We start from the raw sequence: 15,213 nt of genomic DNA on the forward strand, positions 1-15,213 counted from the left end.
CACACTAGATTAAATAAAACCCACCTAGATGGGGGGCTATGGCCCCCACACCCTAGATTGTGGAGGGCTTCACCCTCCCACACCCCTCATAGCTATATATACCAACTCCAGAATCGCACTACAATATGGAAAAAGACATGTTGAGCAAGTGTTTATTTGCCCTGGGAAAAATTTACTGTTGATTAGTTCGTTTTCACAATTTTCTTCTCGCAAAACTGAAATTCGATTATATGGTCATTCGAGTATTAGAAAGAGACCCATATATATATATATATATATATATATATATATATATATATATATATATATATATATATATATATATATATATATATATATATCTATATATATATATATATATATATATATATATATAGATATATAGATATATATATATATATATATATATAGATATAGATATAGATATATATATATATATATATATATATATATTATATGTACACATATTGGTCTACTTTTCTGTCGAAAGTTCATTATTTCGAAAAAGAAAAGCAGAGGACCACTTACGCGAAAGTGCACTTTCGTGAATATTGGTTCAACAAATCGATAAGAAAGGAAACAGGAAACACTGCGGTGCCAAAGCACACTACAGTGGGGAAAAGGGAATTTACCTGTTTCCCCACTGTAGTGTGATCTTGGAGTTAGTATACATATATATATATATATATATATATATATATATATATATAAATGTGTGCCTATGTATATATATATATATATATATATATATATATATATATATATATATATATATATATGCTGACTGTAAAAGTACTGATGTTGTTTATTATGGTTTCTGCAAGAGATGTCCTGTTTTTTATGTTGGTAAGACTAATAGACCCTTCAAAGACAGAATTTTAGAGCATCTACATGATATCAGGAATAAAAATCATACAAATGCACTCACTAACCATGTCATGACCACAGATCCTTCACATTCCTTTCAGTTTTTTGTTTTAAGTTAAGGTCATTGGTAATAACAAATTTAAGTCTTACATCTATCGAAAACCTACACATTCAAATAGTTACTTACATTTTACCAGCTGTCATCCCTTTCATCAGAAAAGGAGTGTTGTAAAAGGGCAACTAGTCCGGGCAGCAAGAATGATTTCTGAAGAAGATGATTTCATGGATGAATGTAACAACATTTTTAACATGTTTCTCACTCGTGATTATCCTGAGAACCTGTTAGATGAAATCGTCCATGAAATGCAATTTAAGCGATCAGAAGGACATTTTAAACCCCTCTTAGGTGGAGGGACTATGAGTAGAACAGATTCTGTTGTTAATACACTGACATCTTCTACACAGTCTTCACAAATTAGTTTCCTCTTTACCTTCTGTTTAGATCACCATAGAATTAGAAATGTGGTGTCTAGGAACTGGAAGTTGATCCTTGAGTATAGAAACCTGGTTAAATCTTTAGGTAATAGTCCAAAGTTCACTTATAGAAGAGGGCCCAATTTGAAAAATATGGTAGAAAGAGCTTCAGGGGGACATAAAAATAAAACACTAGGAATGAGAAAATGTGGGAAATGTCCTCAATGTAAATTTATATTTGTGGATAAAATAATTGAAATCAATAAGAAGGAATACTTCCTTAAAGGGAATTACAATTGCGATTCCGAAGGTGTCGTATATGTGGCCTCTTGTGTTGATTGTCTGTCTTTTTACATAGGAAAGACTGAAATTAAATTTAAAAAGAGAGTCTATGAACATTTATATGCTATAGAAAGGGGAGACACAAAAATGCACTTGTCAAGCATGTACTTGAGTGTCCACTTCATACTTTTAGGTTTTGTGTTTTACAAACCATAACCAGAACCCTTAGGGGAGGGCCCTGGCAGCTCCATCTTGAAGAACAGGAACTCTTTTGGCAATTGAGAACTGATGCACATTTTCCACCAGGACTCAATGACATGGCATCTATTAGATGCATATTAAAACTTAAAGCACTTAGAAGATAAAACTATTGATACTTTAGGTATATCTATATACAATATATATAAATATGGTCAAACCTTATATAAGCAATTAAATTGATTTGCATTTATACTATACTATATTATATTTTATTATATCAAATGTAGGTTAGCGTCATTTTATAGTATTATTTTATAGTATTATTGGATCTCCTAGCACTAACATTAATTAATTAATCATTTATTTATTTGTTATTTCACACTTATTAAACATTTCTACATACATATATACCTTTTAGGAAAACCTAAATGCTTATACATACATAAAAATGATAAAAATTTTTAAAAGATTTGTCTTTAATGTGGAGAATATGTATGCAGTATGTAAAGACAACATAGCCTAATACCATGAGTTTATATTATTTATTTGTGTATTAAATCAATTTATTTATTGATAATAAGTGCACAATAACTCAGCAGTGTAAATATCAATGTATCACAGTTTGTTGAAATTATTTTTTGTCTGAGTTCTTGTGATTTTTAGCTTTTAAAATATATATGTATTTATTATTTATTTTAGCTAGTCCCTTTAAATTTAATTTTAATATAAACTTCATTGTTTGTTGTATTAATTAATCAATTGCTGATTTTTACAATTATCTAATTAAGGTTCTAGGCTTTTTATTATTTAAGCTGTACATCAAACAATGTTTTCTTGTCTGATGAAGGTTGAGCAAGTGGCTTGACCGAAAGCGCTTACTATCTATTGATATTAAAGCCCGTGTGTGTGTCTTCTAACTTGCTTCCTTGCCTTTAATATATATATTTTTTTACCCGTTTGTTGTTGGATTCAGTTTTGTTTTTACAACAGATACATACAAATTTGAGAGGAGGGGATATAGAAAACATTACTGAAGGTTGTGAACAAAAATGGATAATGAAACTTAACGCAGATAAATATCCAGGTCTTAATGGCACTACATCTCTGGTTCCTTTTTTGAAAGCCAGACGTCTTAAACACAAATAGTTTTACATATAATATTTATTGTCTTTTATAAATTAATTTCATATGTTATTTTTTATATGCTTGGTAGAGGTCCATGCTATGTATTTATGCTAAATCGACTTATGTTCACTTTTTTGTATGTGTTTTTAAATGCTTTTTTAGGTATGACATCATTAATTATGCTAATTGGTTTCAAGAGTATTTGAGCTATGAGCAGTCTCAACATTTTGTCTGAAGAAGCAACGGAGGTTTGCGAAAGCGCTTACCACGGTTTTCTCTTGTCATTAAATTAATTTTTATTTTATTAAAGACGCTATAGCTTCTGATATAAGGTTTGATTCATGAACATTTATAATGACATATAGTAAGCCTAGCTTAGCAAGCAGATACTAGACAGCACAACAGGGTTGTTCCACTATAGTAAACCTCCCTGTAATATTAGATAGATATATCCTGGGATTCAATAAACTCTGTGTTGACTCCACACAAAGCCTACATGGAGTTTACATGTTTGAGTGGTGGTGGGAAGCGAGTGGCAGCATACATATTAATGCCAGGTGGCATGTCTAAGCTAGGTTTTGTGGATGGCAACAGTGCTGCTGGCTAGGAAACAATGTAAACAAACATGGATATCAATTCTGTGTAAAGCAGAGCACCTACAGTCTGCAGAATTGCATGGCAATGATCACCAGGTGATAGCTATCAATCTGTTAGTGCAGCACATCTGCACAAAGGACAACATAATGAGGGGACAAATAACAACTGGAAATAGGGACATATTTGACACAGGTGTTACATAGAAATGTGTTAGAATGAAACTCTCCCAACTCTTAAAGCAAGAAATCAGGACAAATCCATAAAAAATGGGGGAACAAAGGCCCAAAATAGGGACAGATTTGTAATATTGCACCTCTAAATTGATAAAATAATAGGTTGCACAGTAGCATGAACTTTCTGAAGAGCATAAAGTTTGAAACTCATATGTCTGTCATTGGTTTCTGACTTCACTCTTCAATAGCATGCCAAAGATTTGCCAGAAAACCAGAATGTTATGAGGAAAAGATTACAAACTTGAGACAAAAACTGGACATTCTGCGCGAATCAAGACAGTTGAGAGATATGCACTCAAACATATGTAATATTGGGTCACGTCACCCCAGAGGACACCCCTGTCATATGGCAGAAAGCCACAAATTTGATAAAAGAAAAACTGGACATCCTGGGAATATCTTTACAGCTGATAGGTATGAATGTGAAGTATATGGTCCAATTACAGTACAGGACAGTGTGCCTACAGTGCAGAGTATTCCCATTCCTGGCATTCTGTATTGAAGCTGTGTTAATGATCTGTAACAGGACATGGACTGCCATGTAAAATGATCACTCGGGGAAGTGTGTGTATTGAATGGGGACACACAGATAAATTGTAGGAAAGAACACAGGGAAAGAGGACAGGTGAGAATCACTCATGTACAGCAGAGGAGGGCATGTCAATGGAAGATGGTTGTAGCAGCAACACCAATCACATAATATATGGTACAATAGGAACTGTACAATGAAAATGTGTTTTATGTGACTGTCACTCAAGGTGACATAATGGGGAGGATGTCAGTGTGAGATAACCATCGTCACACAAATAATGCAGAGGACATCTATCAGATATCTGACATGCAATTGGGGTAGGGTGCATATTGTGAAGCTGTGCAAACTGATATTCCTGAATATGAGTGCACTCTCAGCAGAGGTCTCCAGCAAGGTGAGCACAGGTAAAGGATCATGGAGAACATTACAAGAACCAACCACAATAATGGACAATATCAAAATAATATCACCAGTAATCCCATGCCTCTGACATAACATATGTGGTGTAAACTGACAAGAGATGAATCTGCACACAAAACTTGAACAACTATTATGATACATCCACACTCTATGAGGGTAACCACACACACTGTCCTAGCACTGTAACATCTGCTGAAGGTGTTAGGACGGGCACTGCTATACCTGTATACGACAATATGGGCAATACAAGCTATATATATAGTATGATCCACAGTGTCACAAATGATATACATGCCATTAATGTTGTCAAACACCTATGTATGTAGTGTGTCCATAAGCAGAACAGGTAGCACACATGCATCTGGTGAAACAACATGACTGGTGTTCTGCAGCATCAGAAAGTCGTGTATATTCCACAAAAAAAGAAAAGCTAAGTATGGTCAATATGCTATGTAACAGTGCATTGTGACAAAGGTGGTGCACTTCAGTTACACGTCACTGGATGATGTGTAGGGAGGTACATGAAGAAGGCTGCATTGTACACAGTTATTGGTGTGATGAAGGCTGGGAACCATGAAGATATTATGGCCTCTGATGTACATGTCCTTCACATAGTCAGTACTTGTGTTACATTCAAGGGAGTAGTCAGCATGGTGACCACATGCTGGCAGATGTACCACTTACCATCTACCCCAGGACATGGGTCACATACCTATTAGTCTGATTATAGGGTGTGATGTCCACATTATACTTGGGTGGTATGTTTATTTCCTGAATAAACAAAATCCCAATGCTTCTTGTCAATGCAGGTGTTGTCATGGCTGTGGCAGCAGTTTCTGGTATGTGCTGATACTGTCTGTATTATAGTAATATCACAGCTGGAGTCAATGATTGCCCAAAATCTGTAGTCCTGCAGGCAGCTGTTTGGACACAGCACATGTATGTCATCTGTGATGTTCATCACTTAACTAATGGGCAGGAAAGGGACTAGCAGACATTCCTGATATATGGACCTGATCACTGGACCTGAGATATAGGTCACATCACACATTTCAGCATAGTGAGATGCCACATATGTGATACACTGGTCTAGCCATGTAGTGATATAGCTGTTTATGGCCACATCTGACAGTGATGTTTGAATACCTCAGTGCGTTTTTGTGTCAAATGTCTTGACCTGGTCACGTCATCATACATGCCCTTGATAACCTCTTTGAGGACATCTATCAGATATAACAGACCTGATATAGCATTAGCAACTCACGCAGGTCTGTTGCACGCAGCTGGAATATTACTAGTCTACATGTACAAGAGGTCCATGATGACATCCTGTTCTACTGCACAGTAGAGAAGACTCAGGATGTCTCTATACATGCATGCATCAGGTGCTGTCTCCCCAACTCAGGTGGATGAATGTTGATGTACACCCTTGTATGGGAACATAGCCCATGTGGAGGGTGTGTTGGAGTGTGTATTCAACCATATCAGGAAGGTTTATATACTGAGTCAAGCCATAGGTGATCTGTGATGTTGTCACAGTCCATTGATTCTGTGTGATAGGCCTTGATGAAGGTAAGACAGTGCATACTGCCTATCGTGATCTGGCCTAGGGTTTTGATGCAATACCCCACACAGGTATCATTAACAAACCCTCCCAGCTGGAGATTAACCCTTACATCAGTTGATGGGCAACCAATTTGCTCACCAACAAAACACATACTGTGAAAGGTGGTGAATCAACCTGTACCAGTTGAGCTGTCACCACTGGCAAACCCCATGGATCTGTGCTTGGCCCTTCACTGTTTAGACTCTACTTGACAGTTCAGGGTAAAGTATATGGCCTTTGGATTACCAAGTTTGCTGATTCTTGCATATTGTCCCAATCATTCAGTCCACCAATGATGATAACATAGTACAGGAGGAGCTAACACAGACAAATAAATGATGACAAATGCAGAAATGTGTGTTTGTATGTTGTCCATCTGAAATGTGAAATTCCATGTTAATCACAGCACTGACAACATTCTTGCTATACAGAAACCCAATGATGCAAGCACTGGGAGCACATGTAGATAGCAATCTGAACTTTGACCATCACTTGTCCACACTGCTATTGAAAGCCTATAGGTCATAGCATCATATTGAGATCTTAGTCACCGTAGTCAACCTCATCAGAACATTAATGGTCTCTTTTGCATGTACCTCACCAGACACATGCAGCAGATGGAGAGACCACAAGGCTTTCTCAGCAAGATAACACAGGTCATACAAAGCATGAAATGATGTATGTGAATATATTAAAAGCCATGTCAGTGTAATCTTTATTGTATAGGATGAGGTGATTTCTGCCTGGCCTCCAGGCCAATCTCTGATCCTGCCTTGGTGGGAATACTACATATCCAGAAATCTGATATAGTTGATGACATCAGCAGTGTCTGCTGAGGAGAATATGGTAATAACAGTGCCCCACATGATGGTATAAAATGTTCTCTGTAATTTCAAGCAACAGCTCACACACACACACACACACACACACACACACACACACACACACACACACACACACACACACACACAGTTGGCTGCAGAGAAAATAGAAACACTTCCAACAAGAGAAAGCAGGAACCAGACAAGAAAAACTGATGAAGGTCCAGGGAGCAACCAAGTCCAGTATAAACCACACAGCCAGTTGCAACCACCAAAGATTTATTGAGCAAATACAACAGTCAAGCGCTTTTGTCTTAAATCAAGACTTCATCTGAACTGCAGTAATCACATAAACCACACAATATAAAGGAACATCCTGTAGTCATGTGGTTAAAATCGACCAATACAAATAATGATTAAAAAAATAATTAATTAATTAAAAACTTGAGAATGTACTGACAGTTTGAAACAGTGTGTATGAGTGAAAAAAAACAGAGGCAAACATATTAAAGCAATGTATATACAACAAATTATAAAGATGACTGATGAATTACCCCTCCATACTTTTCAATTTTAGGATTGGGGTAATGGAACAGCAGTCATTAAGCCCAGGGGGAGTAATGGCATCACACATCAAAATCCAGATTAATTATTTCTGTTGAGGTGTTCTTTTGTACTAAAACCCCTTGCATCCCATTCCATATAGTCCAACACTACAAACTTGAAGTGGTGATCAGGAAAATCTGAAATATGCCAATACAAGGCAGTGTTCTTCCCTTTCTTGATGTCATTCAAGTGTTCATAAATTCTTTCTTTCAGCTTATGACTAGTCTTTCCAATGTAGAATGCCTTACAACATTGACAAAGAGCTCCATATACCACCCCCTTGGATATACAATTGAAGTGTTTTTTTCCCTTAAATTTCCTATTCCTGATGAAAAATGAGTCGCACAATAAAATATGCTGACAATAATCACAATGATTGCATTTGTACATGCCCTTAGGTTTACTTGAACAAATCCCATCACCTTTCATTTCTAACAGGTTCTTAAAAGACTTGCACTTTCTGAACACAACCTTTGGCTTGACCCCAAACAATTCTTTGCCTTCATTGATACTCATCACAATTGGCCAAAAATCGTGCACTGTGTCCACTACATCATAGATGTTAACAGAAAAAGTGAGTATTAGTGAACATTCAAAAAGGACAATTGATGGTTATGTTTCTTTGGACAAGCTATTACCAGCCAAATGGTCATCAGTTCAACCACCAGGAATAGGCAGTAGCGGTTTGTAAAAAAACATTCATCCTCTTTCCCTAGACTTATTCCTTAATACTGTCCAATAACTCATGGGGGTAACCTCTTTTACTGAACATGCCAATCAATTTGTCTGTTTCAGCAGTGAAGCTGGCATCATCAGAAATAATACGAGCAAGTCTGACCAACTGCTCCTTGACCATAGCCCTTTTTTGAAATTGTGGATGCCAACTATTGAAATGGAGGTAAGAGTTGGAAAAAGTTTTTTTACTGTAGATATTGGAACAAAAACAATTTGTCGAATAATCCTTGGTTATCAATACATCCAAATAAGCCATTGAATCATGATCAAACATATGGGTAAACTTTAGGAAAGATGTACTATCATTGGTATACTCGAGAAATCCATTCAATTTTGTGGCAGAATCATCCCAGACAATAAAAATATCATCCAGGAAATAAATATAGAATCAGTGCAAACTTCTCCGCCCCCTCCCCCCCTAAAGGAAAGATATCTATACCAAATGATTGTAGCCCCCCAAACATCTCTAACGCCCAGGTGAGAACTGCTCTCTCCAAGGCAAAGAACACAGCATCCATGGGACCTGATGGTGTCCCCGGCTGTGTGCTCCATGAACTCAACGAGGAATTAAACCCACAGTTAGGACAGCTGTTTAATCTTAGTCTCACCTCCGGATACGTACCCAGGGAGTGGCGACAGCGACTGTGGTCCCACTCCACAAAGGCGGTGCCTCCACTGACCCTGGAAATTACTGTCCCATTAGCTTGACAAGCCTTATCTGCAAAGCCATGGAGAGGATCATAATGGATCTCATAAATAAAGACATAGGGAACTTGCAGACTTTGGATCCAACCCAGTTTGGCTTTGTCAAAGGCAGATCATGCCTTTTAAACTTGGTTGACTTTTTCGAAACAGTCACCAAGGCCATTGACGAGGAAAGGCAGTCCATACAGCCTACCTAGACCTGGCTAAGGCTTTTGATACAATACCTCACTCGGGTATCATTGAAAAACTCATCAACTTAAATGTAAACCCATACATTACAAGATGGGTTGCAAACTGGCTGAGTGACAGAACCCACAGGGTCAGAGTTGCTGGCGCCATGTCAGACTCAAAGCCTGTCACAAGTGGTGTCCCACAGGGCTCAGTCCTGGGCCCACTCTTGTTTGGCATCTACTTTTCTGAAGTACAAGCAAACACAGGAGGGTTATGGCTGACAAAGTTTGCAGATGACTGCAAACTGGGGGCCGTAGTTGAAAACACATCCAACACAGATATCCTTCAGAAGGGTCTCACAGAAACGGATAACTGGTGCCAGAGCCATGGCTTAAAGTTAAATGCCAAGAAATGCATAGTCATACCCTTCAGGAAAAATAAGGTTACCCCTAGCTACCATATAGGTGGCAATGCCCTGAACACAGAAGAAGTTATTAGGGACCTGGGAACCCAGGTTGACAGTAGCCTTTCATTCGACACTCATATTGCTAAAGTAGTTAGGAAGACCTTCTACATTGCCCACCTTATCATGAAGGGATTCACATCTAGATCAAGGGAAGTCATAGTCTCCCTATACTCATCACTCATCAGACCAATGATCGAGTACAATGCCCCATTCGAATGTATCTGACCCGACACTTGCAGCAGCTGGAGAGGCCACAAAAGTTCCTCACCAAAAGGATAAAGGGTCTCAAAAATCTGTCTTATGCTGCCCGACTGAAAGAACTCCAGTTATATTCAGTTGCTTACCGCTTGCTCAGAGGTGACCTATGCCTGACATACAAGGCCATGTCAAACCCAGATTTGATGAACATGCTTCATCTCAAAAAATCTAGATCCCTCAGAGCCACAAGGGCGGGAGACTTAAACCTCGACACAGTTATTAATAGGACATGCTGGAGGGATAGATTCATCACCCAAAGACTCCCTATGCTGTGGAACAAAATTCCGGTTTATGTGAGGCAGAGCACCTCGCTAGCCTTGTTCAAGAGGAATCTTGACCAATGGATGGGAGATCACAGATACACCCCAGGGGTTACCTCAGTGTCACTGCTCGACAGAGGCACAGCAAAATAATGGGCATAGTTTCTCCAAACTAAAGGGGTGGCGTAAGCCACAAAACTATGGGCTAGGCTTATAAATGCCCTCGGGCAGATAGCCTAGTATGAACCTATGAACCTATGAACCAACATTTGGAAAAGGGACTGTTGAATACATAATACTTCTCCCAATAGGCCATGACCAAGCTGGCAAAGCTTGGGGACCAAGAAGCCCCATGGCCACCCCACTCACCTGTTTGAACAACTGGCCTTCATAATAAAGACAATTGTTGGTCAAAACCAGATCCATAAGTGTACAAGCCTTGCTAATGTCATTATTCAACAACAGTCCTATGTCAAAAATAATATTTTCCAACCACTCCAACCCTACCTTGTGGGGAATGACAAAATATAAATTTTGGACATCTATTGTGACCAAAATACAATCACACGAGAACCTGAGCTTTGCTAGACTGGTCAAAAAAATCCCAAGAATCCTTACAAATATGTGGGACTTCAATGACTGATGGTTTTAGTAGGCTGTCCACATATTTGGCAATGTAGAAGGTCTTGCTTCTACTCGCGTCCACTATAAGTCTCAAAGGTGGAATTTGGAGATCTTTCTAATTCACACATTTTCTCAAAGAGAGATAACTAGCTATTTAAGGATGGGCTGAGTAAACTAGCTTTTTTGAGAGGTTTGTTGGGGTTTGTGCCAGAGTTCAGGGAGTCAGTTTTGAAACAGAGTGCCAAATTGAGCTTATGTGTAAATAATTTTAAATCGATCAAAACCTCAGCTAAATCAGACTCCTTAGCTGGCATGAAAATCAACCCTTTGCTTAACACATTGGCATGCTCAGTTGCAATGTTGAAACTTGAAAAGATATGCATTGAAAAATCATTATCCATATTTTGAATACAAACTGGTACCCCCCCAAAATTTTAAAGGGTAACCACATTTTCAACACCAGAAAACAAGCTAGAAATAGACCCAATAGATGTGGATACCTGTAAAGCAGGTTTAATGACAACCATATTAACAGTACTAAAGTTAACAATATTTGCAGCTGAATTATTCAAGGATTCAGGACAGTCATCCAGCTGTGCCTCACTTACTAACTTAACACCTGGATCCACCCTGTTCACAAAAACCTTTTGCAATGCTCCATACTTCATCCCAAAGTCTGTGCCAACTGCACTACATCTGGATAACTGACTACTAGAAATACAAAGGTCACTAGTATCAACTTCAGCTTCACAAAGTAAATTGATCATTGCACAAGTGGTGTCATGTAAAAATTCCCCATTTTCAAATCCACTGTTCATGTCCCTCAAAGGGGAATTAACTAGTGAACAGGCTGCCATAACATTGTGAACCTCACCAGTTGTGGTTGAACAAATAGAACTGTCAAAATTAATTGACTTGTTTACATCCATGAGTACCAGTTCAGACAAATAACAATTATTATCAATATTTGCACCATTAAACGTAGGTGAAACCAACTCAAAACTATCTGAAAAGTTGTCAGAGCTGAACTCATGACTCGAGGATAAATTATATCCACATGCTGGTGGACAGTCAACAAAAAATTTACAGCATTGGATTTCGTAACAAACACAGTAATTCTCAAAAGTAACTACAGGCATATTATCCAAATGACCTACATACTTAAAGTCAGAGATGCCCAAGCTTGTCCTATCAGGCAAAGCATCAAATTGTCCAAACAAACTTGAGCTATCTAAATCTGTTGTATTAACAACAATGTCCACATGTCCCAGAAAAAATTCTGAGCATGAACTATGCGGTGCATTAATGTCATTACAAACTTGTACAGTCTCAATCCCATTGTTCTGTCGACTGAAATTGGTAAATAATCCCCCATAGTACTTACCTGAATCTTATTTATTTATTTAGCTCACTGCATGCTTTATTCATTTTATGTTGGAAAAACCAACAGACGTCTGCATGAGCATTTTAGAGATCATGTATACTGTCACAAGAAAGGACATACTTATAATGCCATAGCTAGACATATGCTGGAATCAGGAGACATGCATTTATTTAAATTCACTGTACTAGAGTTGGTGCCTAAGGGCATTAGACTAGGTGATATTTCTAATACCACTGAGAATAAGGAACTCAGATGGATTATTAAACTTAGAGCCCATTTGCACAAAGGGTTCAATGATCATCTAGCTATCACTGCTAGATTGAGGGACAGGAAACTTAAGAAATGATGATGTTTTATACATTTTATATATGCCATTTAATAATGTGTTTCTTTAAATAATTTATATTCTGTGATTGGTCCATTTGAATGTGTGATGTTATAAAAGGAAGTGGTGTATGGTTCTAGTAAGATCTGATGAAGCAATTTTTAATTGTGAAAGCGCTTACCCTTTACTGTTTATTAAAAGTGGATTGGCTTTTTAGTACATGCTACCCTGCTTTTCTGCTGTGTTTTTCCAATTTTAATGTTTTTTTGGACTTATTGGTTTGTGGCAACCTGCCCTTGTGGTCATTTTTGTAGTTTTACTATTATTGTTCCATTAATGTTCTCAAATGTTTGCCTTCCCTCCACAAAACCACATTGATCCATGGCTATCAATTTTGGCAACCCATTTCCATTCTTTTAGCTAGTATAGATATACATACTTTATAATGGTGGTTACAAATTGAAATGGGTCTATATGAGACTGGGTCAGAAGTTTCTTTATCCTTTTTGGGTAACACAGCCACCACAGCCTTTTCCCAAGATGATGGTGCTTCTCCTCCTATACTATTAAACAAAATCTTCCAGATTTTTATTCCTTTCTTCCTTCCTAACTTTCCAACTCCTAAAGGAATAGAAACTGTTCCTGGAGAATTCCCTGCAGATTGATTATACATCACCATTTTTATCTCAACTCCCTGTATCTTCACCATTAGTTGTACAGCCTCATCTTCCTGTAATCTTGGTATAATTGTCTTCCATAAATATTTCAATTTGTGTTCTTTCTTGTGTTCTACGTTCCTCTGCTTGAAACAATTTTTCATAAAATTATCAAAATATCTCTTATACCCTAATAGAATCTTATGCTATTTTTTTGTTATAAGCTCCCTAAGACTGACAGCAATTATTTCTACTTTCTGTTGCCTAAGTTGTTGTGCTAAAAGTTTTTGTGCTCTGGAATTGTTATAAAAATAAGTTGCTTAACAGAAACCTTTCTAAGCTCATGTATATTTTCCAAATAGTCCCTTATTTTATCTTTAGACCTCTGCACTTGCTTCTGTTAATCAAACTTTCTGGATAATTCTTTTCTATAAATAACTTAGATATGAATTTTGTTTCTTCTAAAAAATCTTCAAAGTTGGAGGTCATCCTTTCCATTCTAACCATTTGCCTTTTTACAATACTTTTCTTCTGCTTGAAAGGGTGGGTATTAGCAAATGGTAATTAGGAATTTTTGAAGGCAGGTTTTCTATATATCTTAAACCTACATTTTTCTTCAAAAATATGAATCCTAATGTTAAAGTATTCAATTCCATTATTTTTATAAGCATACATAAACTTCAAAAAAATCTGTAGTATTGTTTAAATACTAAACAAACATCACAATGGAGTTCTCAGGCCCTCCACAGATGACAAAAATGTCATCCAAAAATCTTGTATATAATTTAACATAGTTCCAAAAATTGGATCCAAATACATATTGTATTTCTCAGCTCAATATGACCAAATTTGCATATAAAGGGACACAAGGCTCACCCATTACGACCCCCTTAATCTGCTTAAAAGTTTTCCCTCAAAATAAATTAAATTGTTTTCTAACACAACCCTCATAAGCTCTATAAATAAGTTTAAGTACTTTCTTTTAAGGGACTCAACTATGTTTAAACTATCAAGAAAAAATCTAAACCTTCTTCCATAGGGATAGATGAAAACAAATCAGTGACATCTGTGGTAAGAAACCATATCTTGTCCCTGACCAAATCTTGAGTTAAACTACATAAAAAGTCCCATGAATCCTTTACTATATGTGGGTACTTGTTCATTACAAATTTCAAGGACTGATCCAGAAAGACTGCTATTGGGTGTGTTTTTGAACCCTTAGCTGCTACAATTGGTCTATATGGGGGGGTTAATAGTGCTTTTGTGAATCTTAGGAATTCTGAAAAAAGATGGTATTCTGGGTTTATCAACCTTTAAGGAGTCATAAATTCTAGGTGTAATCCTATTCTCCAATAAAAAGTCCTCTAACAAAAAAATAAATTTTTCGATGTGCAATATTTATCTCAGTCCTCGATACTGGGAGATAAGTTTGAATATCTTGTAACATCTGCAACGTATGTCAGAAATAATCTGCTTCATCCACCAACACCATACCCCCACATTTGTCTGGTTTCATAATATGTAATTTGGTATTGTGGACCAGTTCATCTAGTACCTTACATTTATATATTTTTTGTTATATTTTTTTAAAAACCTAATTATAAGCTAAAAAAAAATCATATAGGTCCGACATACAAGCTGCTTCAAAAACTTATAAAGGTGGGTGCAAAGGTGGGTTGTATAAACCCTTTTTCCTAATTAAACCTTCATTACAAACCTTAGAACTATTTGCTTCATCCAACAACAATGCCAAATTCAATTTCCTAATAAAAAGCTTCAGTTCAATCAGAGTGTCACAAATGTAAAATTTGCCCGTAGGCACAAATATTGAAAAATGTTCTACTGTAACAATGATTTTACCTAAA

The sequence above is a fragment of the Protopterus annectens genome, chromosome 1.part2 (assembly GCF_019279795.1).
Source record: "Protopterus annectens isolate FY-2018-M chromosome 1.part2, PAN1.0, whole genome shotgun sequence".
NCBI classification, from domain to species: Eukaryota; Metazoa; Chordata; order Ceratodontiformes; family Protopteridae; genus Protopterus; species Protopterus annectens.